The sequence below is a fragment of the Nyctereutes procyonoides genome, unplaced genomic scaffold, assembly GCF_905146905.1.
Source record: "Nyctereutes procyonoides isolate TBG_1078 unplaced genomic scaffold, NYPRO_anot_genome, whole genome shotgun sequence".
In the NCBI taxonomy this organism is placed as follows: Eukaryota; Metazoa; Chordata; class Mammalia; order Carnivora; family Canidae; genus Nyctereutes; species Nyctereutes procyonoides.
Window position 1 is genome coordinate 30,382,248 of NW_026575042.1, and position 27,855 is coordinate 30,410,102.

General features: G+C 39.7%; 1 protein-coding gene across 1 annotated transcript in view; it reads left to right on the forward strand.

Moving 5' to 3' along the window:
• The first annotated feature begins 5,128 nt into the window (after positions 1-5,128).
• TMEM108 (transmembrane protein 108) overlaps positions 5,129-27,855 on the forward strand; it is a 352,891-nt gene continuing 330,164 nt past the window's right edge. The window contains 3 exon segments of the mRNA XM_055321593.1: positions 5,129-5,168; positions 5,747-5,851; positions 11,831-11,949. The gene's annotated coding sequence lies outside the window, so the exon portion shown is untranslated.

Consider the following 27,855-nt stretch of genomic DNA (forward strand, 5'->3'; position numbering starts at 1 on the left):
GAAATCAAGAGTTGGACGCTTAACCGACTAAGCCATCCAGGTTCCCCAATAACTGGGATTTGGTATTAGATTCTACTCATAATTATTGGAATAGAGTTGAACGCTATGATTAGTTACAGGAGGAATGAATGGCATATCATGCATTTTCCTCCTCTCATTCTGATCTCAGTCATCTTTCTTCCCCTTTCACATCTGGTCAAATTTAAACTACTTTCTCATTCTCAGTGTTCTACACTCTTGTATGGGCTATTGCTAGTCCTGGAGCACCTAGCTCCTAGCCCTTTGCCAGCTAACTCTTACAAGTTCTTTGGAATTCAGTTCAGGCATCACTTCTTACAGAAACCTTCTCTGATTTCATTAATCAGAATTGGTGCTCCTTCTATGTGATTTCTCATAGTGTTATGAGACTCACTTGCAACATAACACTTTTTATTGTGAATTGTGATGGCTTATTTCTGTCAAAATGAGCTAAAAGAAGAGAACATGTAGTGTTTTCATGGAGTGAATGAGACCTGATGCCTCATCTCTTGGCTCCAAACTATTGGTAGTATCTTGTAAAAGTTCCCTGCTTTCCAGGTTCATTCTTGTAATTATATTACACAGGTATTGGACTGGTTGAAATTTCCAGCTCCGTTATCTTTTTTTTTTTTTAAGATTTTATTTATTTATTCATGAGAGACACAGAGAGAGGGGCAGAGACATAGGCAGAGGGACATGCAGGCTCCATGCAGGGAGCCCGATGTGGGACCTGATCCCAGGACTCCAGAATCATGCCCTGGGCCGAGGGCAGATGCCCAACCACTGAGCCACCCAGACGTCCCTCTGTTATCTTTTTTTATATCAGTTTTGGAACTTCCAAATATTCAGTAAAAATTTTACCCATTTACATTTGTTTTCTATTATATGCATACAGTACAGTATTTCCTTCCATAAACCATTCTGTCTTCTGTAGCAAAGCTTACTGTGATATCGTGATATCTTCATCTAAAACAATTTGTTGGGAGCAATACATGGACTCTTTGTATTAAAAATGTCTTATTTCTTAAGTTGGGGGAAGTATGGAGAGACATACCATAGCAATATGTATGTTGTTATATAACATATGTTTTAAATATGATTATTTTATAAAAAATATAAAAAGAATATTTATATTCTTTGTGTATAATAAACTATAGAATGAATTATAGAATAAATCCTATAGAGAATATAAAGAAAGTAAAAAAAAAAAAAAGAAAGTGAACTTATCTAAAAGATATCCAGTATGTTAGGTTGAATCTTTACACAGTTATGCTGAGTGAAAAAAAAAGTACCAGTTATTTTTAAGATTTTATTTACTTACTCATAAGAGACTCAGAGAGAGAGGCAGAGACATAGGCAGAGGGGGAAGTAGGCTCCCTGCAGGGAGTCCGATGGCTGACTTGATCCTTGGACCCGGGATCACACCCTGAGCCTAAGGCAGATGCTCAACCACTGAGCCACCCAGGCATTCCCCTCAAAAAGGTAACAGTTATTAAAACACAGATACATAGATATAAAATGTTATCCTGACCAGATTTACATGAGAGATGAAGACTAGAATCTTGTGTAATATTGGGTCCTCATGACTGAAATCAATTAAGTTTAGAGATACTATTTATCTATAGTGAGATTAAAACATAATTAGCAATTATAAAGGAGTCTACAGGGGTTCTGATCTTTAATGGAGCAATGGGTAGATTCTTGGAGACTTGGAGGTTTTCATCTTATTTCTTCTCTTTTCAAGAAAACTTAAATCTCTTTCTAAGCAATATCTGGGGGTTAAAGGGGACTTGTTGAAGCTAATTCATGATTTAAATCAGATACACACATATCCGTTTCCTGAGATAGGATAGCCAGTTTATGTATGCGAAACAGGCCCACTGAGAAACAGAAAAATTAATGACAGCCTGGATGTTCTTTTTTCAAATTCTTAACCTCAAGCATGAATCTCTTTGTTTCTTGTTGCTTTTTTTTTTTTGTAATGATGACAGTCACAAAGAGAAAAATAAATGCTTTTTTCTTCTTAAAAATTTACATTATTCATGCTAAATATCAGTGAAAACTGTCCTATTTTACTCAGTAGATAAGGCTACAAGTTACAAGGTGAGAAAAGTTTCTACCCTATTGGAATACTGTGAAACATATTTTTAAAAGTGTCAGAGCAGGAGGGAAGCTAGTTTGTATGCTCCTACATTAGGCTTCCATTTTTCTGATGTGACAAATAAAGTCACTTCCGAGCAAGGTGGTTCTTGTTGGAACAGTGTTCTGAAGGGACCTCACTAATTCAGTTAAAAACTAGGTCATACTCCACTACTGCAAATATCACTCCATAGGAAAACTCTGTGCAACAACAGCTTTTTACATTTTATTTATTTATTCATGAGAGACAGAGAGAGGCAGAGTCACAGGCAGAGGGAGAAGCAGGCTCCATGCAGGGAGCCTGACTTGGAACTCGATCCCAGGTCTCCAGGATCAGGCCCTGGGCTGAAGGTGGCGCTAAACCGCTGAGCCAGCCGGGCTGCCCAACAACAGCTTTCTAAGATCCAGGCACTAATCTCTTTATTTCACAAAATGACAGAACTTGGCAAAAACCCAGGAAAAAGAATAAAGAATCTCTTGGAATTCTTTAAAATAAGTTTTATTTAGCTAGCATGGCAAACTAAACTAATAGCTCATCTATTTTACTTGAGGGTTTGCCAATAATATGTATGTTCTGTATCAGGAGGTGTAAATTGGGCTCAAATGTAACTTAGTGCAGCTTCAGAATTGTTACATGAGAGGCTAGAGGAAGTTCAGGACAGGGCTGCTGGGAATATGCATTTTAACAAATACTCCAGGTTATTCTGTTGCACTTTGGGAAAAGCCTTAGAGAGTAATTCTTAATAATACTCACATAGAAATTTGCTTTTAGGTAAGAAAAGCATAAAACATGTGAAGATATCAACAGAGTTGATTAGTGTGGCTAAAAGGTGATAGGTTCTTTTAAAAAAATATTTAGTTAATTAACTGGAATTAAACCTAGTTGTGGACATGGCTTTTCAATTTGTTCCACTGAATAGGATTGGAGTATCTATTACCTGTGAATTATTTTTGGCCTTAAAAAAATCTATTCTCACAAATTATGTGGAAACTTTCCTCTTTCCAGAGTCTTTATGTCATTAGTAATTTGTGTTGCAGAATCGGTTTTCCCTTGTTAAAGAATGAGTCCATCAATCTGGCAGTTTATGCCAGTTTTCTCAAGCAAGGCTGGATACAAACCACCTGTAGATCTTTTAGGACATACAGTTGCTAAGGCTCCAGTCCTTACCCTAATCAGAATCTCTAGGGACTGGGGACACCTGGGTGGCTCAGTGGTTGAATGTCTTGGCTCAGGTCATGATCCCGGGGTCCTGGGATTGAGCCCCATATCAGGCTCCCCACAGGGAGCCTGCTTCTCCCTCTGCCTATGTCTCTGTCTTAAATCAATCAATCAATCAATCAATCAATCAATCTTAAAAAAAAAAAAGAATATCTAGGCACAGGACCCAAAAATCTATTTCCTTAAAAGTTTTACTATACAGCCAGCATGAAATACAGTGGTTTAAGGATAGCAAAAGAAACTTTGAGACTTTTAAAGAGATTCTTCTTGATTAGATATTTCTTTACTCTTGATATAGCCAGCACCTTTGTTGCTCTAGGTTCAATGTAGTCCCTGTAACTCTGGATTTTGTGCTAAGCCATCTCTGATGCAGACTCTGTGAGAAGCAAAGATTGCTAATAGGGCTTCACTCCTGGAGTTGATAAGCCAGAAAGGGCCAAGACACACTGACAAAGGTGAAGTTTTCTCTATGTGGCAGTTTGATCATCTTGACTAGTACAGAAAACTGGTGGAAGCAGAGCCATACCACCTGGTCTGAAGAGCTGGGGGAGGAAGGTTTTGGAGAATTTAGCACTTAGGCCTTTGAAGCACCTTGGTACGCTATTGGATAACAGGAGCTTGACTCTGCTGAACAACAAAGGCTCTAGCCCGCAGGGCTGAACACATTGAGGTTTAGGTCAAGTTTTGAGAGGTGGCAGAGAAGCAATGGGCTCCCTGACTTCCAGACGCTGGTATTACTGGCCGAAGGATGTCTAGGCAATTTTTAAGATCCCTAAGGTAGGTTATTTTACAAACTCTCTGGCTTGTGCCTGAATTGTTCAAGATGCTGAGACCGACAGCTCCCTGCATGGTTTTCCTATATGCTTCTTCCTGAGCCTGCCTGTATAGTTTTATGTCAGAATGTAAATTTCCAGAAAGCAAAAATTACTTATGTGCCTACTCTGACCAAGGGTCTAGCACAGTGCTACTGAGACACACATGCTGAATACCTGAGAATCAAAGTAAACCTAGTGATCTCTACTACTTCTAGTTTCCACACTCCAGCCATCAAGTTGGCAGAGATTGCTACCCCACAGACTAGGGGTAGGTGACATGGGAATTAAACGCCCTTTCCCTCAGCCAGTGCCAAATTACAAATGTCATCAGGGCCCCCCATGTTTCCTGAGTCCCTGGAATGCTTTCCATTACTGAAGGAAGTAACAGAAAAGGTTGTCAAACTTTCAGATACGATGGAACAAGGGCTATAACCATTTTCCGACAGGTGCCCTTAAAATCTTGCTACCCAAAGCGTGGTCCTAGATCAGGAGCATCACCATCACCATCTGGAGCCTGTTAGTGAGGCAGAAACTCGGGTTTCCACTCCAGATTTACTGGATCAGAATCCTCCTTCTAACAAGATATCCAGGTGACTGCTATTAATATTTAGAATTTCAGAGATCAGTTGACGTATTCATTCATTCATCGAGCAGAAACAGCTCCGGAAAACAGATTCAGCCCTTTGTGCCGGCCTCGCACCGGCTCGGCTCAGTAGCAACCGAAGCCCCAGGGACATCGGAGCGGGTGCTGCCGAGGGCAATTTGGTGATTGGCTGGCCAGGCCACGTGACCGGCGCCGGGCCTGTCCTGTCCCGCGATTGGCTCTCGCGGACTCTGACGGACAGGGCCGGGGCGGGGCAGAGCCCGGGCTGTGAGGCGCGCGCGGGGGCGCGAAGGCACGAGAGCGCGAGTGCGCGTGCGCGAGCGGCGGGGCTTTCTCCGGAGCCGTCGGAGGGAGCCGGAGCGCTTCTCCTGAGGTAAGCGCGGCGGCGGGGCTTCCCCCTGCCCCTACCGCCGCCAGCGCGGACTAGCTGGGTGGGCAGGGCCGGGCGGGATTGAAGGGTGAAGTCTGGGGTCCGCCCCGGGAGCTCTGCCTCGGGTAGATTGCAGACTCGGGCTCAGCCACCCCCATGCGGTGCCTCGGTTTCCCTTTTCCTGCCCTCTCCATGCGCCTTCCGCTCCTCACCACGGTGACGAGCCCGCCCGAGGGGAGTTGCCCCCTGCCCCCCCCCCCGGCAGCCTCGTCTCTGCCTTTGTTTCCCGCCTGGAGGGATGCTGGTCGGGCCCCCTCCCCAGGTAAAGGGTGAGCGTGGTGGGGCGGGGGCATCAGCGGACTCCGGACCTGGGCTTGGGGCCCGGGAGGAGATGGCTTTAATGCGGTGGGACCTGTCGCATGTGAGGAGGAAGGGGGGAAAAATGTGTCACTTTAGCCGAGCCGCGGGACTCGAACTAATCCGGCGGCGAGCGACGCCGAATTCCTAGCGCAGCTGTGCGGGCGGGCGTGGGGGGGGGGAGGGGGCACGACCCGTGGACCGAGCCCAAGTGTTGCCCGTAGAAGGCTTCTCCGGACCTGTACGCCGGCCCTCCCCCCAGAGTGGCACCGAACCTGACTGAACGCTTTCAGCCTGCCTGCCAAGGGAGTCCAGATTTTCGTTAAGAGGTGAAAAAAAAAAAATTTTTTTTTTTTTTTTTTTTTAATTTTAAAGCAGTTGGGCACTGGTCTGAATGAGGAGCAGGTCTAATTGAGAGGCTACAATAAGGAATTACAGATACAGAGAAACTGATGACTGGTAAATTGTGAGGAGGGAAATGCCTGCAGTGAACTGCAGAGCAGACCATCACACTGAGATTCTCCTCAAGAAGATAGGGGCTGGAGGGGCGCCGGGGAGGGGGAGCGGGGGGGGGCTGGGAGCGATCTCTGTAAACCGAGGTCTTTCTGGGCTGCTGAAGAGAGTAATTATTTTGAGCCTGTTAATGGCCTATAGGGAGAAGGGAAGGCTTGGTGTAAATTACACCTATTCAGACCTCCTTAATTCTTTGAAAAGTGCTTGTTGAAAGACCATTTGGATTCCAAAAACGATTTGTGTGTTGGGGATGGAAGGATGTCTTCTTTCAGTCATACTTTAAAAAGGGAGGTTGTGTGCAAGGCATCTGCTCTCCTCCTCTATTTCCCCAGACCTGTAATAGCACGGGCATACCGTATATCTTATAATGAAATGTTAAAAAGTCTTTTCAGTTTTCCACTTATTTGTTGGGTGTATCTGGTAGTCTGCTTGGTAAGAAACGATTCTTCGGTCGTTAGGAAGATTTCTACCCGATATCAGAGTTTCAGCGTGATCTATTTGGAACTTATTCTGGTGTGAGATGGAGAAGAATCGCTCTCCCTGATTCCTTAGAGACTCCTTCGAAGCCCTTTTATTACTCTTACCTGCCCACATGCAAAGTTTTGTTTCTTTAGGAAACTCTGATTTTTCAGACACGCAAGACACACCTCATGCCTGTGAGATGCCCACACTCACTAAGAAATCCGTTTGCTTGGCAAGTTGAAACGAAGTGAAGAAGGAACACTTAAATTTATTAGGGGAATTGGGACATTTATCAGCTATAGCAAATCAACTTTTTGATGGTTTTCTGAGATAATGAAAGTAAAGTTGCTGCAAAGCTTTTTGGGAATGTAACAAATGACCCTAGTAAAGTGACTATAGATTGTCATCCCATAGATTGGAATATAAGGTAAATTAGTGAGAATGATTCAATTTATTGATTTTTTTTTAAGATGGTGGGGGGAGGGGAGAAAGAATTCTGAAGGTGGAGTAGGTGGTATACTGAGAAGATATGCCTTTATATTTAGAAAAATGTCATTTTTATATGAATTCTGTAAAGGTCATAGTATGTTTACGTTTAGTGTTTGGAAGAGAGCGGTTTATACAAGGGAAAAGAGAAAGACTGACTGGCTTAGTTCATTTTGAGGGAAGCAGTGTATCTCAGTGACCTATAAGATAAGGTTTTATTTTCTGATTCAATGAAAGCCCACTAGTGTTGCTTTCGAAGCAACAACAAAATAATTTCCTTTCTGTCATTTCTGTCCCCTGGGTCAGGAACAGGGAGGATGGAGAGCAAATGAGAGAGATTAGAGCCCGACCTGCATACTTAAGCAATAGTGTCCTTTGAGCAGGATCTGTGTCACATTGTGTAAATATAAGAGCCTTCACGTTGAGATGAGTCTGAGCACCTTTGCTAAGACGCATGCTGTAAGATTAAGCGGGATAACATTGCCACAGGTGGGAGTGAGATCATCTGATACAGAAGCACTGGGGGAAGAGGAGAGCCTGGAAATGTTTAATTCAGTGAGGTTCTATTGCTTGCCTTTGGAGTCTTAAGGAGACACTTCCAGGCAGAGCTCATTATTGGCTCGCCTGGCTGGGCTTTATGTGGCTTCCACAGGCGCTGCCCTTCACGATGGAGACTGCTGCCGAGATTCTGTTTCTCAGGTTGTAAGCATCAGTTATGTTTCTTACATGTTCTAGAAAAGAAGGCTCACAAAGACACAATCTAGCCTGCCATTCTTTCAGGTCCTTGGCTCATGTCGCCCATAGGCTTCCAGAAATAAATTGTGCCCTCCCTACCGGTAGATGGCACTGCTGTCTCTAGAATTCCTGAAGGAGATGAAACAGAGCTGGCAAACCAGTAATGTGTAGCTTTTAGATTTTGAAAGGCTATCTCAGAAAGAATCTTAAAAAAAAAAAAAAAGGGAAATAAAAAGTTTTGAAGCCAGAACTGTTTATATTAGTTATGAATAATGTGTGTTGTGGGGATTGAGGAATGGGTACAGTTACTTTGCTGTAGTAAAAGGCAGAGGGTAAAAGGCAGAGGGTAAACTGACAATTAAGCATTTTATCATAGGCTTTAAAAGCTCTTGGCATACATGTTGGTTAATTGAACATGAGGGTGAAATCCTGATTCAGTCAAAATTCACAATTTCATGGTTTTCTTTGCACATAAAACTAGTCTATATATGGACAGGACTATGGAAATATACATGTGACTTTTAAACCTGATCAATATTCAGTAATTACATGCTCTGAAGGTAGTGGTCAGAGTATCAGTAACAACAGTGCTAGTTGTTACTTTACTGTGGGGCTGTCCAGGTAGGTCAAAGTTATTCTGAATCAGTTTCTTCTAAAACTTGGAAATTCCTAACAAGTGTTTTAAGCTTTTCTTAGCTAATGCTGTCCTTTCAAGATTGTTATTTTTCAAATCTTGAATTTTGGTTTCATTAAGATTGTTAGCCAGAATTCATTTATCTATTCTCCTCTTACGAAAGAGCTATTCTTTCTTTGTTAGTGTTTTTTGAGATGGGTTTTGTAGCCATGATATTTGAAAGAGGTGAGTACTTTTGTCAGTGAAGTTACAATCTATATGAGAACCTCAGTTTTGACCCTGCCTGTGCTACAGGATGCTGCCTCTGGGTGTCATTACCCCAGTCATCTGCTTTCTCGTGCAGTTCCCTCCCTATGGCTCAGCTTATTTGAGATTTATTTCTGTCTCCAAAAGAACTGATGAGCTGGTTTTTACTACCAATGCCGAATCCTAAAATCCTGCTGGTGCTAGATGGCAGTAGTTACAACAGTCCATTAACATTGCCTCATTATGTTACCTCAAATAAATCTCTGCCTTTCTGAACCTCCGTTTTCTCACCTGATCACTGGGATTGCTGGGGTGGTGCATGTCTTAAAATCTCTTCCAAGTCTTATTCTGTGGCAGGGTGACTCGTAAGGTATTTCTGAAGCCTCTGAAAAATTCTCATATAGAAGGTAATTTCATACTGTGAGCCTAGGGCAAAAAGAAATCTCACTAATATTTCTTCCCAGAAAAATGACTGTGTATTGTCTTAGAATCCTAATAATTCAGAGTTGGAAGAAACCCTAAAGGTGGTTTAACTCAGCTTTCTCATTTTATAGGCAGAGTATCAACTCAGAACTGAGTGATTGACCAAGCTAACAGAAGTAGTCAGTGGTAGAGAACTGGTCAGAGAACTAGGAACAAAGCTCAAACTCATCTCCATCTTTCCTTTTCCAAAGCTGCCTTTCTCCAGTTGCCATCAGGACTCAGAATATGCTGTGTCTACAGGGCCAGAGCCAAGAAAAGTCTCAGAGTAATTCCTTAATGTGGCATTTTAAAGCCACAGCATGAATAATATTGAGTTTGGGTAGAAATTCAAGGTCACGCTTTTCTTTGCAGCTCATTCTTCACTGACTGATCCTGCATGGGATTCTTTATGTGCATCTTTGTGTTTTTAAAACTTTTTGCATACTGTTTCCTAGAAGAGTCATTTACCAATCAGATATTCTTATATTAGGTTCCTGGAACCTGAGTGCTATGTGGAAAGAAATATGTCCATATAATAGGCTTGTTTTGTAATCCTATAACATTTAACATATTCTGAGAAGGAGTTTCTTAGGCTTTAACAACTGCCAAAGCTGGGTAAGGGGCAAAGAGAGTAGAATCTATGGCACAAAAATAGGGTAGAAATTCTAGAATCTAGGGTAGGTCATGGAAAATTGCCGGGATGGGAAAATTTTTGAGGAGCTAAAGACACGATAGTGGATGAAAGTTGGGGGTAGAGTATAGAAGTAAACCTATGGAAGTTCTTACAACCTTTTGCCTTTATTAAAATGTTTAGAGTGGCTCACAAAATGAAGATGCTAATAGTATTTTATTCATTTTAAATTAATAATGGATGTGCAAGTATTGATTTCCATTTATCATTGCTTGCCCAGTAAGTACTCCCTCGTGATTTCATCAAAACACTTTCATATTCATGTTGCTTCATTGAAGATGACATGAATTGTAAGAACCTCCTTTCTCACCCAGCCTGATTTGATTTCCAGATAGTCAGTGCTTTTCTGGCTTATGACTTGGGGGTTGACTCCTGTTTTTCACTTTTGAGGTCCTCCACTGCACTGTTTGTTACTATAAGCTCCTAGGACTTGCTATGATCTCAGAGATGCAAAAATAGCATACATGTCAGGGATAAAAAAATCTTAAGGTTCCTTTCTTTGTCCTCAAGATTTACCATAGAAACTGCTGCATGTTGGCTAATAATTTTATTTCTCTTTACTATTTGCAACCCCAAATTTTTTTTCTAATTGTCCTCCAAATAGTAGTATTTTTGTTTTTGCTAGAGCATTTACAGAAGTTAATTTGTGTTCAAGTCCTATTTTGGACATGTGAAACGTAACTTTGGTGATGATCACTACATTATAAAGAATATCTGCTTGAAAATTTCCTAACGTCTTTTCTGTGTCACGTTGCCTACACTTAGTACCATGGTGACCCAAGCTGGTGAATGCTACCTTCTGGTACCTTTTTGGGTATGGGCCAGAGTAGTATCTGTTCTTGTTTTAGCAGAAGAAAATTACCCTTTTTCGGAAGGCTATCAATTGAGTTTATGTAATAGAAAAAAAAGTAAAAAAATTTCTACATTCTATTCCCAGTACACTGCTAATTAATTGTGAGATTGGGGGGGGGGCATTATTGACATCTATGAATTTATTTCCTTGTCTGGAAAATAAGAGGGGATAGTGATCACTTAAATTCTTTCCATGTCTAAAATCCTGTGATTCTATGAAATTTTATATGGTACCACTAAGCATTTCCTAAAAGTGCTGGCTACTTAGGAATTATAATCAAAGTTGGTGCCAAGGTAATTCTTTATATCTGCAAATTACTTTCTGGTTTACAAAAATATTCTGTCTCCTTTTCACTTAATGTGTGGTCAGAGAACAACAGCATTGGTATCACCTGGTAGCCTATGAGAAATGCAGATTCTCAGGCTTCACTTAGGACCTACTGAATTGGAATGCATTTCAAGATGCCTAGTTGCTATATGTGCGCATTAAAGTCTGAGAAGTGCTGCTTTGTCTCATTTGAAGTCTCACGTTGATTCTGTGAGCAAAGAGGTATTCTACAGATAAAGAATCAGGGAACTAAGACTCAGTTGTTAAGTAAGTCAAGGTTATTGTGCTCACCTCTTACCCAGAATGCTGTACCAAACAGTGTTATCTATAGTGTTGTCGTCTTGGTTGGGCTGGAGCCAACTTATCTGATAAATAGTAACCACTAGCAACCCAGCAGCCCATGGCCTTAGGTGTGGCTGTATTACTGATTCTGGCCACCAGAATGAATGGAAGTGCAAGAGTGTCACATTCATTTCCAGGAAAAAAACACAGAAACTGCCCATGTGAGCTTCCATGATGTTTTCCACTCCTGGCTGGCTGGAATGGAGAAGATTCCCAAGGCAAGCTTGGAAATCAGGTTGTGTTTGTTTTTTTTTTTTTTTTTTTTTTTTTTTTTTTTTTTTTTGCTTGTTTGTTTTTAAATCAAGTTTTGAAAAAGATGGCAGAACATTTGTTAGCTGGGTGCCTGGATCACTGTGTCAGCGAGAACCACTCCACTGACTGACCTGTTTGTTCAGTATGTATATAGGAACCAGAGATAAACTTTTATTGGGCTTGAGTCGTTCTATGTATTTGAGTCTATGTGTTAAGCACTCACAAATTCACCTGAGCGGTGGCTCTGGATTTGAAGTTGTAGATCTTCTGGCCTAATGCATTCGTTTATTTTTTGTCTTTGGCAGTTGGTGATCAGTCAATGGTGGTCCAACATGCAGAAGTGAGTGAGTGGTGAAAAGCAGCAGAGCTGATGGGTCATGAGGATGTAAGTGCGTTTGAAGGCTCTCACACCCTTTACTCCAGGGTAAGTCAAAGGCATTCTCTGCCATTGTTTTTCTGGTTTTACTAAGTCTTAGAGGCTTTTGTCTCACTAGCCTCTTTGAGTCAGTGCAATGAAATGCTGTGTCTTTAAAAGTTTCCCAGAAGCACTTATCGATTCAACTTGTAGACACCATACAAATCAACAATTATGAAGAGAAAATTCATCAAGGTGATGGGATAGAAGCTATGCATGGAAGTATCTCAGCAGAGGAATTTTCAGTGAGTTTGTACAGAATGCGATTTACATGGGAGGAGCTGGTTGACCTTCCTGACATACATAGTAGGGAAGGGAATCAGGCCTGATTGCCTTTTTTTGTGTAGCAGTATCCTAGTGTTACCTCTGCTGGCATATATTTCCCTCTCCCAGCATCTTCCTCCTCCATGGCTTACTTTGCTTGACTCTTCCTTCATTAATCATTATTTTTTTTTTTTTTCCAGGAAGGAAACAACTTACTAGAGAATTAATGATTCCCACTTTGGATAATAACACTAGCAGACATGTGGTTCTGTCTGTTTCATTTTATTTTAGCCAGTTTCATGGGAAGCTACATGTCCATTCACGTCTCTCTATTTGCAGTCCCTAGTATAATGGATGTGGGTATTGGGAGCATTATAATCAAAGTTGGTTTTGGATTTTCATTTGTGCTGATGATTTTTGAGGCCAGAGGGAGAAATTTACTATTTGGGATTCCTTCCCACAGTACAAGTGGAGGTCTAGGAAGGATGGGTTGAAAGGACATCATAACTTTCTGAGATTCCTGGCTTTAAGAGCTTAAACTAAAAGCAGACTCCTTGAAGAGAAAATTATAATTAATACAGATCTAAGCAGAGCTAAGGGATGGTTAGGAAAGAGACAGGTTTAAAAAAAAGGTACTCACCTGAAAAACTGTATGGAGGATTGTTTTAAGCATCTCCGTTCAATACTGTAGAGCCCTTGGCAGATAATATCCCATTACTCAGGCTCATACAGAGGGTACCCAAGAAAGGCTGATATCCTTCAGTGGCTCACATGGCTCGGTAATGAGTACAATTTACTGAACAGAATAGACAATTAGGGGCTGTAGATATCTGGAGATTCCCATAAGCATACATCATTACTGCTCTGGAGTGATGCACATGCTTAGAGATAAGCAAAGCAGAGAAAAGGCAGCTGCAAAGCTCGTCAACACCCGAAGAGTCCAGGTGAGCAGCCAGATACAGACCACAGCTCAGGGCCTGGAGGTTGCTATTGCAAAAACCCAGTCTTTGCTAGGTTTTCTCATTAAAGGAAAGAAACCAGCTTTTACTAGCTGTCTTCACTTTCCTCTATGGATCCCATGTATCTTGTATTTTTTTTTTTTTAAAGATTTATTTATTTATTTACAATAGAGAGAAGCAGAGACACAGGAGGAGGGAGAAACAGGCTCCATGCCGGGAACCCGATGCGGGACTCGATCCCGGGACTCCAGGATCGCGCCCTGGGCCAAAGGCAGGTGCTAAACCGCGGAGCCACCCAGGGATCCCCCTGTATCTTGTATTTTTAAAATAACTAAAAAGTATAGAATGCCAGAAATGGCACTTGACGGCAAGTTTCGGTGTAAATACTGTACAAGGATCAAATTGTAGAGGGAACCATTCTTTATTCATTAGGGGGCCAAAGAAAGTAATGCTAGAATTGCCAGAGGATCTGAGCACTGTTGACATTCTGAGCCAGGCAGTTCTTCATGGTGGGAGCTGTCCTGTGCATTGTAGCATGTTTGGTAGGGTCCTTGGCTTCTACCCATTAGATTCCAGTAGCACTCCCCACAGTCAAAAAACGATTCCAGACAAAGCCAAATGTGCCCTGGGAGTAGGAAATTGCCTGGTTGAGAACCACTGCTGAAGTAATACTGCTGAAGGGATAGAATCTTGGTCTGAGTTTTTCTGGGACTGCATTTTAACCATTTAGCCTGACTTTGATAGTTTCCCTACCTGCAAAAGAAACACCGGATTAATAACTCAGCCCCTAAGGAAGTGATGTACGTAGTACTGTATGACTATATGGGGGCTCTATAATGTGAAGAAACACTGTTTCCCCAAATTTCCAGGACCCAAGGATCACTCTTGTAAAAGTATTAACTGAGAAATATTGGAAGTTTGAAGAAGGGCAAAGCATTAGTGGCGGGGGAAATAATGAACAGTACTGATTCTGATTTTATTTGAAAGCTTCATGCCCTTATTCATTGTAGCAATATATTCTGAATGAGGGCTTTCATTTGGAAAGTTAAGAAAGGGGGGAGTGAAGGGGGCAGAAAGAAGGTTGAGAAGAAAAGTCAAGGAAATTGTTTTATAAAATTTTTTTTTAATTGAAATATAGTTGACACAAAATGTTGTGTTAGTTTCAGGTGTACAACGTTGATTCAGCTTCTTTATATGTTCTGCTATGCTCACCACAAATGTAGCTACCATCTGTCACCATACAATGCTATTATTATAGCATTGACTATATTCCCTATGCTGTGTATTTTATTCCCTCGACTTACTCCTTCTATAACTGGAAGCCTGTATCTCCCTCTCCCCTTCACCCATTTAAGCCCATCCTCCTCTATCCTTCCCCTCTGGCAGTTTTTTCTCTGTATTTACAGGTCTGATTCTACTTTGTCTATTCATTTGTTTTGTTTTTTAGATTCCCACATAAGTGGAATCATAGAGTATTTGTCATTCTCAGTCTGATGTATTTTGCTTATTAACATAATACCTACTAGGTATTGTCATGAATGGCAAGATTTTTTTTTTTTATGGCTGTGATATTCCATTTTGTGTGTGTGTGTGCATATGTGTACGTATACCACATCTAAGGAATTATTCTTGATGGGGTGGTCTCTTAATGTTAAAATTACTCATGTAGGGATCCCTGGGTGGCTCAGCAATTGAGTGTCTGCCTTTGGCTCAGGGTGTGATACTAGAGTTCCTGGATCAGGTCCCACATCGGACTGTCTGCATGGAGCCTGCTTCTCCAACTCTGCCTGTCTCTGCCTCTCTCTCTCTGTCTGTCTCTCATGAATAAATAAATAAAATCTTAAAAAAAAAATGACTCATGTATAAGTAGACCAAAGAACATAAAGGAGTAACCCTAAAAGAAAATACAAATCAAAACCATAATGAGATATTACCTCACACCTGCCAGAATGACTAAAATGAACAACTCAGGAAACAGCAGATGTTGATGAGGATGCAGAGAAAGGGGACCACTTTTGCACTATTAGTGGGAATGCAAACTGGTGCAGCCACTGTAGAAGACAGTATGGAGGTTCCTCAAAAAGTTAAAAATACAACTACCCTGTGACCTAGCAATTGTACTACTAGGTATTTATCCAAAGGGTACAAAAATGCTAATTTGAAGGGGCATATGCACCCCAATGTTTATAGCAGCATTATCAACAACAGCCAAATTAGGGAAAGAGCCCAAATGTCCAGTGACTGATGAATGGATGATGAAGATGTGGTGTGTATACACCCACACCATGGAGTATTACTCTGCCATCAAAAAGTATTTTTGCCATTTGCAACAACATGGATGGAACTAGAGTATATTATGTGCTAAGCAAAATAAGAGAAAGACAAATACCCTATGATTTCACTCATGAATTTTAAACAAAACAGATGAACATAGGGAAGGGAAGGAAAAATAAGATAAAAACAGGGAGGCAAACCGTAAAAGACTCTTAACTATAGAGCATAAACTGAGGGTTGCTGGAGGGGAGGTGAGTGGGAGAATGGGATAAATGGTTGAGGGACATTAAGGAGGATGATAAGCCCTGGGTGTTAGATGTAAGTGATGAATCATTTTATTTCTTAAACCAGTACTGCACCGTATGTTAACTAACTTGAATTTAAATTTTTAAAAAAAGTAACCCTGAAAAGAAATATACCCTCCCAAATGACTGCTGATCCTAAAACATTTTGTGGGGAATACAATAAAGACCACAGAATGTTTGGAGAAATGTTTTTATTCTAGAACCTTTTTATTTCTGTTTCTCTTCGAGAATATGGGAAGGGTTTATCTTTAAACATGCCTTTTGAGTGATAAAAGGTTTTAATATAACATGTGTTCTTTTGCTACTCTTCTAGAACTCAGTGTTGGAATGGTGAAAGAGGTGGTAACCCTCACCTAGACCTGAAGCAATTACATTATTTTAATAGAAAGCCTCATTTTGACTCTGAGACAAGGCCAATGCAGAAATTAGATGTGAACTGTCCTGGCAGGTTTGATTCAGCCTTGCTGTATTTCTGGTCCCCACAATTGTTAGAGATGCCCACAAAATTTACAGTAAGACTTCCAGGTGATTCTGATGGATGCTATAATTTGAAAAGCACTGCTCTTGTGGTTTGTGATGGCAGGGAGGACGCTGAGAAAGTATTTTTCCAGATGGTCAGAAGACTGTAAGATTTTTTTTTTTTGCATGTGATAACCTCTTAGATCATTCCCATGTCATAGTCTAAGCCTTTTCCTACCTTGTTCAATATAGTATCCACTAGCCTTAGGTATCTATTTTTATTAATATTAAATTAAAAATCAGTCCTTCATTTGTACTAACCACATTTCAAGTGCTCCATAGCCATGTGTAGTTAGTGGATACCATATTGGACAGTGCAGACACAGAACATGTTCATAGTCCCAGGAATTTCTACTGGCATAGAGCTTTAGTCAGTAAGGACCCTATTTGTTGGAAACTCTTATTTTTAGTGATAGTATGCTCTTGTTATCTCAAGACCTTGCCTCATTTAAAACTGAATTGCATATTGGACTTTGCCCTTTAATCCAAGGTTTCTGAGCTGTCTCTTTTCATTGGGTCTCTCCACAGCCTGACCCTCAGTGGTGAGGCTTGTTTGTGCAGGATGTCTCTATTGATACTGCCTACAGCTTAACAAAGAGTCTGGGAGAGGTGGCAAGAAAATTTTCACCTTTCCTTCTGCCAAGCCCTGGCTTGGCTCAAGAAAGTGTTTCGTAAGATGGTAGTAATTCATAAGCTTAACCTCTAAGGAGTTATGCTCTGAAAAATTAGTTTTTATTTTTTCATTTTTTATTTTTTTATTTTTTTTAATTTTTATTTATTTATGATAATCACAGAGAGAGAGAGAGACAGAGACAGAGACATAGACATAGGCATAGGCATAGGCAGAGGGAGAAGCAGGCTCCATGTACCGGGACCCCGACGTGGGATTCGATCCCGGGTCTCCAGGATCGTGCCCTGGGCCAAAGGCAGGCGCCAAACTGCTGCGCCACCCAGGGATCCCTTTTTTTTTTATTTTTATTTTTTTGTATTTTTAAATTTTTAAAAAATTAGTTTTTAAAGCAAATTTTTCAACAGACATTATAGCACAAATTTAGTAATAAAGCCCTTTAGCAATGTGGAATAATTTTCAGTGATATTATCTATTACTATTACCAATATTAGTTGCTCAGAAACTATCATAATTAGGACAAATGAAAAGATGTGAAAATAAAGACAGTTTTTAAAAAGATGTAATTTAAATCTAACTGAGCCCAAGATTGTTTTGTGTGGTAGAGAATGTGAGAGTAGGGAGTCTGTGTATCATGGGCGTTGTTGGAAGTGAGGCAAAGGGGTCTACAGGGGCTGAGATTGATCCTTAGCCTTTACTTGACTGCTTCACTTCTGATAGAATGCATTGCTTGTTCTCTTATTGCCATCGGGTCTTCAGTGTGCCTTCCTTTCCTGTTTTGTTTTTGTCAGCCCCAAATGTTGCGCTTCTCAAGGGAAGTGCTATTAGCATTTTGATAGAATGATTCATTGTTGTATAGAACTTTTCTCTCCATTTATATGCATCATACAGTGTTTAGTATACAGGTCACTAAATACTCATATTTAACCAAGTCATCGAATCAACCAACATATCCCTCCACTCTACCCCCATTTCCAAATATCTATGATTGAAAATAACTGGCTGCTAGTGAGATGAGTGGTATCTTTTTGAGGAGGGAGGAGCAATTAGTTGGGGAAGGTACAAGAGTTTAGTGGGGGCTGGCTCACTAATTTTTTGTAAAACCTGACCTTTTCCCAGTGCTGGAATAGCTTTGGTAGCCAATTTTATTCTATAGGGATTGGAAGAATCAGATTTTGCCAATGTAAAAATTGACCCCTGAGCCTTGGAATCAACTCAGAAGTCACACAGGGGAATCTGTCAGTGCCACAGAAGATGGAGAGACTACTGAAGCTCTATAGGATGCCAGGTTTTCATTCTCAACTCACTATAAATCTTCTACTTGAAAATAAATTGTGGTCTACATGTGGCAGCAGAAAAAAATACAAGGGCAATTAAAAGGCAATCCAAGGGAGACAGGTTTTGTTAGCCATTTTCTTTCACTGATTGCAAATATTAGCAAAGTAGCCTCTAAATATGTGAGGTTATATGTAGACTATCAGACAGGAGATATAAGAATGTATTATAAAGAGAAAAAGGATGCATGGGAAAATAAAACAATGTTAGACATGTACCAAGTTGGGAAGAATTCCAGGGGCCTTTAAGAATGAGAAGGAGGTATAGTCTGGTCAGAACTCAGAGGACCTAATTCAGGACTAAGAAGATTGTTCCCGATCTGTTGCAGCTCCAGGATATGTCTGTACTACCAGTGGTTGGTCAGTATATATTCTTTTTGACCATTAACAGGTCACATTATTTCCATTTTGGCTTCTCTCCTCATGTACTCCTGTTGCTGCTTTTCCTTTTTGTCCCCACAACCTATCTAGTGGTCTGTGTACAGATCAGGAAGAAAAGGAATAGGATAGTTTTGTAGTAACTATCATCCCTACTAGTCAAAGCTATTTTACCAGAAATCTTAGAGGGTAGTCATGCCCTCTCTTGGTCCAAACAGGTGTGGTCTGGGTTGCTTGCTTCAGTAATGATTATGGTTCTGGTAGTTTCTCTAGAAAGGAGCAGTGGTGGGGTATAGATTGAAACAACATGAGCTCTCTAGCATTTGGACCCTGAATTTTTAAATCAGTATAAATAGTATTTGATGGTTATGTGTATAATAAAGAATTGGAAGATTATTTGAGAAGCCTACATGTTCAGTAGCAATTGTGAAAAAAGTCTGAATCCGTTTTTTGAGGAGGATTGGCTGCATCCCAATAGGGAAGTTGCTGGGCTAGATGATTGGAAAAGGAGTTATATTTTCCATATGGATATCTTATTTTTTGCATTTGTCAAACGTGATTCTCTCAGCCACCCATGTATCCCACAGGAATAATAGCTAGGTGGCTGTCTAAATGTTGAAAGACGTTTTGACATCTTTGACAAATGTTGTTCAACAGCTGGGTTTGTAAGATTCCAGTTCTACAAAGGAAAATAACTTGGCTTATGACTCTAAAAATAAATTTCATATAGATGTCATTTTGGGGATTACTGTGCCTTACAAAGTAGACTTAATGTTTTGTGTTATAGTTTATTTTATGCATTTACCCCTGATCTTGGGGAGTTAATTTCATTTGAACCAATGATTGTGACTTTACAAGGTAATGGATTCTCATATCGCAGAAGGCTCTGTCCTTACTGATAATTCTGTGACAGGGTAATAATGAAGGGCCAGGCTCCATGGATCCCTACAGCTGTGAGTGGTGCGATCTCTGGCAGCGCAAACAGACCATTGGTTCATGGAATTCATTTAAGGCTCTCATGCTTCTCGAGTAGCTAGAAGCACAGTGGTGCCACATATGGACAATCAGTATTTCCTTAGAGACAACTTTTGTTGAAAGCGGCAGAAGGGGAGTTCAGCAGGGCTTCTGCAACTGCTGATTGAGGAAAGAATATAGTCAATTATTAAAGGATGATCGGGATCAGGTTTCTCACCCAGCTGCTGACTACTGAGATAAAAAGACTAAAGATGAATCATTTGCTGCAATTTCTCCTCTTCTAACTCTGTGAAGATCCTTTCCATCCTCTCTATTGAATTTTTTTTTTTAATAGAAAGGAGAAGGGAAAAAGAATTGTATCCAGTGAGGCTTAACATATACCCATATTTTTTTCTAAACAGGAAGATTTATATTAGATAACCACGTTTTGCCAGATTAAAATTTAATTTTAAAAGGTACTAATTTTATAGTATAAGCTAAAGTAACTCAAATTTGTGCATATGCGATTTTTTTACAAAAATAAAACTAAATTCTGATAGAATCATGAATGAATTTGTAGCCCCTCCATAAAGATTCTATAGCAACAGTAAAGACATCTGTTCTCTCTACGGTGTAAAGAGATTCTGAAAGATGGCTGAGAGCCAGGATCCCAAGTCCTGAGATTTTGTCCTACTACAGGGATAAGGACTCTGGGTGCAGATGCTTGAGGGCAGGGCAGAAACTTCTAGCCTGGGTGAACTTCCCTGTTCTTCCTGTGAGCCCCAGGAAGGGATGCTTGATCCTTCTCTACCCTTTGCCTCCTGAGCCCATCAGTACATCTTGGCCTTCACCTTTCCAAGTAGTGTTGCTGTGGCTGAAGTAATGTCCTTAAATGTGACCCATTCTTTATCAGCACGCCCCCTTAGGGGAGGCTTTGTGTGCAAGGAAGAAGGCAGGTAGGCACCTGTTTCTCTTAACTAACAAAAGCTGTCTCTTTTCTATTGGAAAGAAGACTTACTGGGTCACTTCTGAAATTTTTAATTATTGGCATCAGTACAGCCAACTTAGAAGATTAGGTTTTTACTTGGAGAGACCAAAGTACAGTGCTTGATCTTAAGTTTTTCTTTCTGATGTTTTTCCAAATGCCTTTTCCTAATGCCTTGTTTAGATTAAGTTTCTTTTCCCTCTTTCTTAGATTTTTCTTATTTCCAAAGTTCTGTGGTTCCCAGCTGGCTGCAGGACAAGGTGCTTCTTAACTAGGCATAAAGGCCATCCACAGTCTGACTCCAGCTTTTTCTTTCTACTCTTTGTATGCATAAACTTCTCCTAAATTGGTCTTATCCCATTCTCTCCCCTCTGCATAGAATGCCCTTTTTTCTCTTCAGTGAGCATTTGGTTTCATAGTATTGATACACTCTTGGCCTAGTAGCTGGATCTGCATTTCCATCTGTTCTATATCAGCTTTTAGAAATGTGACTTGTGCCAAAATATTTGATTTCTGTCAGCCTCAATTATCTTTTAGGATAAGATTCATAATACCACTCTATATTATGATTGTGAGCATGGTACTTGGGGTGCTTTTCCACCTGTGCTCTCTTTTTTTGCCTTTCTAGCACAGAGTTCTGCATGTAGGCTCATTGTATGTGCTTGCTGATTAAGTTATCAGCAAGCCAAGCTGGTCTGCATCACAATTCTTGGTTAGCCATACCTGCCATTTCCATGCCTTCTCTAACTAAATCTTTGTTTAATAAAGGCCGCAGTACTCCTAGCTCTGTCAGCAAGCAACTAAAGATATATCTCCTTCCTCCCCTGGGATTGTAAAAAATGATGTTCATGGACCTTCATGATGTTCTAGCCTATCTGCCCACATCAGAAATTGACAGCAACTTTAAGGTCACTCTACACGACCTTGATAAGAGATTAATTTTCTTCACATTTGTTTCCACTCATATGTAGTGAGATTTATCATAGATCCCAGATGCTATGATTATAGCTGTCATTGTAAAGTAAAGTATACCTATTGAAAGCAAAGTTTTCTTAAGCCCAAACAACAGGCTTTTATTCCAAACATCATTTAATAAAATGCAACATGACATTAACAGGATTGTTTGGACAAACTGTTGGAGTTCATTTAAGCAGATTCTGCCTTGTATTGATTCTCAATTATAACATGTTAGCATGAATAAGCCTGCCAGTGTTTTCAAATGATAGCAATGCTCTCCTGGCAGCCCTGCCCTTTTTTGACTGGAGCTGCAAGCATATCAATGTTCCTTTTGTTCATTCTATTTAAATTATGATTTTCTACCTTTTGTTCAAATGGTTTAAGCCATATGTTAGGTGTGTAAATTGTGATTTCATAAAATCTAACTCCTCCTGCCTCTTTCTCTTCCATTTTCACCATTATTCTTACTGTTTCATGCACAAAATAAGGCTTAATTTTTTTTCTGCTCAAGGTAAGAGTAATTTAAATGCTTTTATTGCTTTTCTAGTTTGATCTATTGTTTTTTTAAGTTATTAAAATGGGCTGTAATTTCATATAGATGTGAATTGAATTAATTTTGTCCCTTTTTTGTACTCTTCAGTTTTTTGGTTAGAGACAGGAATGCAGCTGCTTGGATTCTTCTGCATTCTTTGGTTATTAGTGTATATTGCTAAAAAGGAACCTTACCAGTGGTTTTGTTTCTTTTTTCCTCAGACTTTTGAAGGAAATATATAAAAAGCCACAAAAATATTTGTGGTATAGAAAGATGTATTACATTCTTCCCAGGTCCCTCTTATGAAGAAGGATTAAGACAAATTTTTTTCCTCATAATCAGAAAGATTAGTGTAACTTCTTTGAAGACATATGGAGCCCCTTTACACTTTCACTCCATAGGCACTGATGGAGGGAGGACCCATATTTACATGTGTTTCAGAGGAGAAGGGAGGGTGAGTGGGAACACTACTGTGTAACTGCTTTGCACTTAGTTGCTTGTTAATCCTTCTGAAAAGCAGGGATACACCAGGGCCTCAGCCATGTGCTCTTCCTCACAGAAATATAGTTGGAGGAAGCAAGAAATACAACCCCTGAGCAAGTTGGATTTTTTTTAAACTATGGGCAGCAGGTTAAGAAAAGCAAATGGAAGGAGAGATGTTTATCAGCTCAAATACATGGCTGCTTTGTTGATTTGTGTTAGGTCAGATATCCTACACTACCTTCAGTTTTAAATAAACCTCTCCGTTTCTTGCCCTGTGAGCTAATCAGAACTTTCTGCTGTTCCTGGAAGCTCTCCCCTCTTCCCTCAGAATTTAGGAAGAAGAGCTGATGGGATCAGGCTCTGTCTAGGAAGAATTGACTGTTCTTCTGAGGGTTTGCTCCTGTGGAAGGAAAAAGGGCTTGTGTCTTGTCTTGTATCTTGGAATCACTGCTGCAGTCAGATATGTGCTTGCTGCCACATCTTGTCTGTTTGAGGTTCTCTTCCTCTTGTTTGGCTGTAAGGCAGGCTGCTGCTAAGTGCTGTGGCTATTCTCTTGTGCCTACCAGCCCTCTTTTCCCAGGGTGGAAGAAATGGAGGAAGAATGCTCCTGAGGGGTCCAAAAACAAGAGAAGTGCCAAGACAAAGGTCCATTTCACAAATCTGCAAGTCTTTTTGTTTACCTAGATTTGGTATTTTTGGATATTCTAATTTTAGGCCATATTTTTGTGACTGGGAGACTTTGTTACTTTAGTTTTCCCCTCAATTATTTGTCTCTGTAATTAGATAATAAGGCTTTATAAGCAGGGGTCATGTCATCTATTTCTCTTTGGCATTATTTATATTGCCTGCATTGTGGGAAGCACATGGCAGGAGGTTAAAATGGGGAGGTTTCAGTGCATTAATAGCTTCTTTATGTAGTCTGTGTTACTCATTCCCTTTACCTTTGCTTATGTACCATTCCTATATTTCTATTCAATAACCACTTGCAAAACAGTCTGTAGTAGGACTAATTCAATATCTGATTTTTATCTGTTGAGCTAAATCTTACCTTTTCCTTTCTTGCAACCCTGCAATCTTAGGAACATGAGCGAGCCCTACTTTTGATTTATCAGAATTCTTTTACTTTTCACTACCAGGAAATAGAAGAGGCCTAGGTTCCTTTCTTTCAGGTCTTATTACTTGGTCCATGTGGCTACAGAAGAGTCAGCACACCTCTGTGTGGTTCATTCTCATAATTGAAAGTCATCCCAACTTCTCTTGCTCAGATTACTTACTCTGTTACTGGTTCTCCATCTCTCTGGTAAAGTCATTATTTTTATTAAAGTTCTGTTCCTTCGTTCTAGTTGTTTTATGCAATTTTTTTCTAGCCAGACCCATTTCTTTGAAGGGCAGGGACAAGACCTAATTCTCATGTATCCTTGGCCACGCTTTTTTTTCCCTGTAGACAAAGCATAAGACTCTATTCAAATTAGGTGATCCATAAATGTATTAACCTAATTAAACCCAAGCATTTATAAAATTCAAGAGGAAGAAATGCCCTTAATACATTAGCATCCAAGCACACCCTAAGGTCTTCTGGTTTACCACCTCATTTTTTATGGTCAGTTTATTGATTCAGTTTCTTCATCTCCCCTTCCCTCCCTACTGCACCAGGCACAGTGTAAGGAGCAGCAGATCTTAGTTGAATATAGGCATGGAGCTTACCATCAAATGGAGAGGATAGGCACTAAACAAATAAAAGTGTTAGAGCTTTAGACACTGAGAGCTACAGAAGCCCATGATGCAGAGCTGCCTTAGGGCCAAGGAAGCTTTTTTATTAGGATTCAGTGTTTAATCTGCGAATTTTTAACCCAGAACAAGGGAAATGTGTAGCTCATGTGTACCAGAGCTTGGCCTGTAACCTAGATTTCTACCCTCCTCCTGAATTTTGTGAGAATGCTATGGAGACATTCATTGTTAAAGTATCTTCATCTTGAGTTTCATTGGGTTCCATAGCTTAGCTATTACATGAATAGCTTACATTTTGATAGTGTATTTACTGTTGATACGTGATAATGAGAAATTTGGAACTTATGAAGCAGTATACTATGTTTTATTTAGTCCCTTATCTTCTTCTGAACTAGTTATTGCCCCCCCCCCCGTTAGTTTCTCTTGACACTGTATGTAGTTTATGGCCTTCATGAGTTTTACATTTTTTTCAATTTCCCCTAACTCATTGGCGTTTTATTTTAAACTGTGTCCTACAGAGTGATAAAAATGAACGACTTAGGATTTATAGAAATTGTAAGTGGCCAGAACATAAGTGATAAGCAAGTAAGAACTTTAATAAAAAATATAAAAATTCAGAATGAACTCAAGAGGGTTCTCTGAGATGAGCACAGAGGGTAGAGAATGGTAAAGGAATCCCTTTTCATTTTTTCCTAACTCCTCAGACCTCTTCACATATGTAGGCCTGGCCAGAAATGCCAGTGGGCAAAAACTGAAGAGAACTTCTCTCTACATATTTACTCACAAATTATTCATGTAATGTACATGGGAAGAGGAATCAGACAGTGGGGATAGAATCCTTGAATAGGAGCTATAAATAAGGGAACCTGCTTAACCTGTGGACGTAGTAGGTATTCTGCATCACACTTGTACAGATTGTTCTATGAGAAATATTTTATTCTACATTAGTTTACAGAGAAGCATAATAGATACAGAAAGTGTGATTTGAGCAAGATGGTACATCTACTTCATGAATTCTTGAACTGTGTGAAATTGTCTGCAAAATGTTTACAGTTGAGGGCATTTTTTTGTGGGTGAGTCTGGTTTATCAGATGCTCAAAGGGGTTTCTGATGATAGAAAGGTTAAGAATAATATCAGCAGAAAATACTGATAATTTTAAAAAGTTTGGATTGATGGAATCTTATATGTCATGAAAATCAAACTATTAAAAATTGCTAAGTTTTACAATATAATTTAAAACTTACAGTGAAAATCACTATAAACAAGATTCAAAGATATGAGTAATTGCAAAATAGGTAGAGCATGTTTATTGATATTCCTAACATGAAAGTAGAAATCAAACTGGCAGTGATTATGAAGTTGGACATAATGGTGTTGGTGAGTGTGGGGACTTCTGGAGCACTATGGTTGGTTGGGTCTGTGGTGTTGTAACCTTTCTGGGACACAGTTTGGAAACACATAAAAATGTAAAATGTGCTTACACTTTGATCTAGCAATTCAACTTCTAGAATTTGTCTAGAGAAAACAATTGCACAGCTGTTACAAGATGCATAGAGATGCCCATTGCAGTTTGTTTGGTAAAGTAAAACTAAAAATAACCTAAATATCCATTAGTAGGAGACAACATTAAATAATGGTACATGTCTACGGAATACTGTACAGCCATTAAAAATGATGTGGTAGTTCTTTGTTTTTATGGAGAGGCATCCATGACACATTAGTAAGTTAAAACAATTCTGATCACAGGAAACATAGATAACCCATTTATACAAAATTGTAAATGCATATATGTGTATGTGTGAACACACAGAGAATGTTCTATAAAATCCTAGCAGTGTCTTTTTTCCAAGTTGATTTTTGTTTTTGTTTTGGTATCTTGCTGTATAATTTGAATGTGCAATAAGCGCATCTCATCCTTAAAAATCATATTTAAAACATGCTTTGCCTTACAGATCAAGTATTGTTTGCCACATCATCTAAATAAGGCAGCATATTAAATGGGTAAAAAGGACTGGATGTTGTTTTTATAGAACATCCATTAAGTTAGACTGTGTATGCAATACTATACTAGGTAATAGGAATACAGAGGAATATCTTTGTTTCCTGGGAGCTTAAAGTCTAGAAAAATTTAAAGGCAATTGGGTTTCAAGTAGGTGTGCGTTTTTAAAAAAAAATTTTTTTTTATTGGAGTTCAATTTGCCAACATATAGCATAAGGTGTGCAGTTTTGTGACGTGGAATATGTAAGTGCCTTCCTAGCGTGGTTTTTTATTTTTTTAATTTTTATTTAAATTTTATTTAGTTAACATGCAGTGCCATATTGGTTTCAGAAGTAGAATACAGTGATTCTTCACTTATATACAACACCCAGTGCTTATCACAAGTGCCCTTTTTAATACCTATCACCCATCTAACCCATCTCCCAACCACCTCCCTCCATCAACCCCCAATTTGTTCTCTATCATTAACAGTCTCTTAAAGTTTGTTTCCCTCTCGCCTTTTTTTTTTACTTCTTTCCATATGTTCATCTGTTTTGTTTCTTAAATTCCACCTATGAATGAAATCATATGGTATTTCTTTTCTTTGATTAACTTATTTTGCTTAACGTGATACATTCTAGCTCCATCCACATTATTGCAAATGGCAAAGATTTCATTCTTTTTGATAATTGAAATTCCGTTTGTGTGTGTATGTATGTGTACACGTGTGTGTGTGTGTGTGTGTATCATCTTTATCCATCAGTTGATGGACATTTGGACTCTTCTATAGTCTGGCTGTTGATAATACTGCTATAAATGTCAGAGTGCATGTACCCCTTTGAATCTGTATTTTTGTGCTTTTTTGGGTACCTAGTAATGCAATTACTGGATCGTAGGGTAATTCTATTTTTAGTTCTTTTTTTTTTTTTTTTTTTAGATAGTCACACACACACACACACACACACACACACAGAGAGAGAGAGAGAGAGAGAGAGAGAGAGAGAGAGGCAGAGACACAGGCAGAGGGAGAAGCAGGCTCCATGCACCGGGAGCCCGACGTGGGGTTCGATCCCGGGTCTCCAGGATCGCGCCCTGGGCCAAAGGCAGGCGCCAAACCGCTGCGCCACCCAGGGATCTCTATTTTTAGTTCTTTTAAGGGACTTCCGTATTGTTCAGAGCAACTGTACTAGTTTGCATTACCATTAACAGTGCCAGAGGGGTTCCTAGGCAGCTTTTTATGATGGTATGTATATTCAAATATATATTTACCTTGAGAGTTTACCCAAATATGAAAGGAAAATCCATCAGTGCTTCACATTGAAGGAAGTATTTTGGCACAGTTTTATGGACTTACAGAACCATTCAACTGAGTGTTGCTAACAGTTTTGGCACTTTCTTTTAAAAGGAGCTAGCAATTTCTTTCGTTGGCAATTCATTAGGTGTTTTAAACACCTGCAATTTAAGTGTGGTAGCATGAACATAGTCTTTTCTATGGCAGTACTAGAAAGTCAGAATGTATTTTCTAGAAGAAAAGGTCCCATCGCAAGTGAAATAAGTACTTATTCTTTAATCCATTTTTTTTTTTAAATTCCTGATATGGATGTTTTCCTCTAGAATTGTCACATTATTTTTTGAT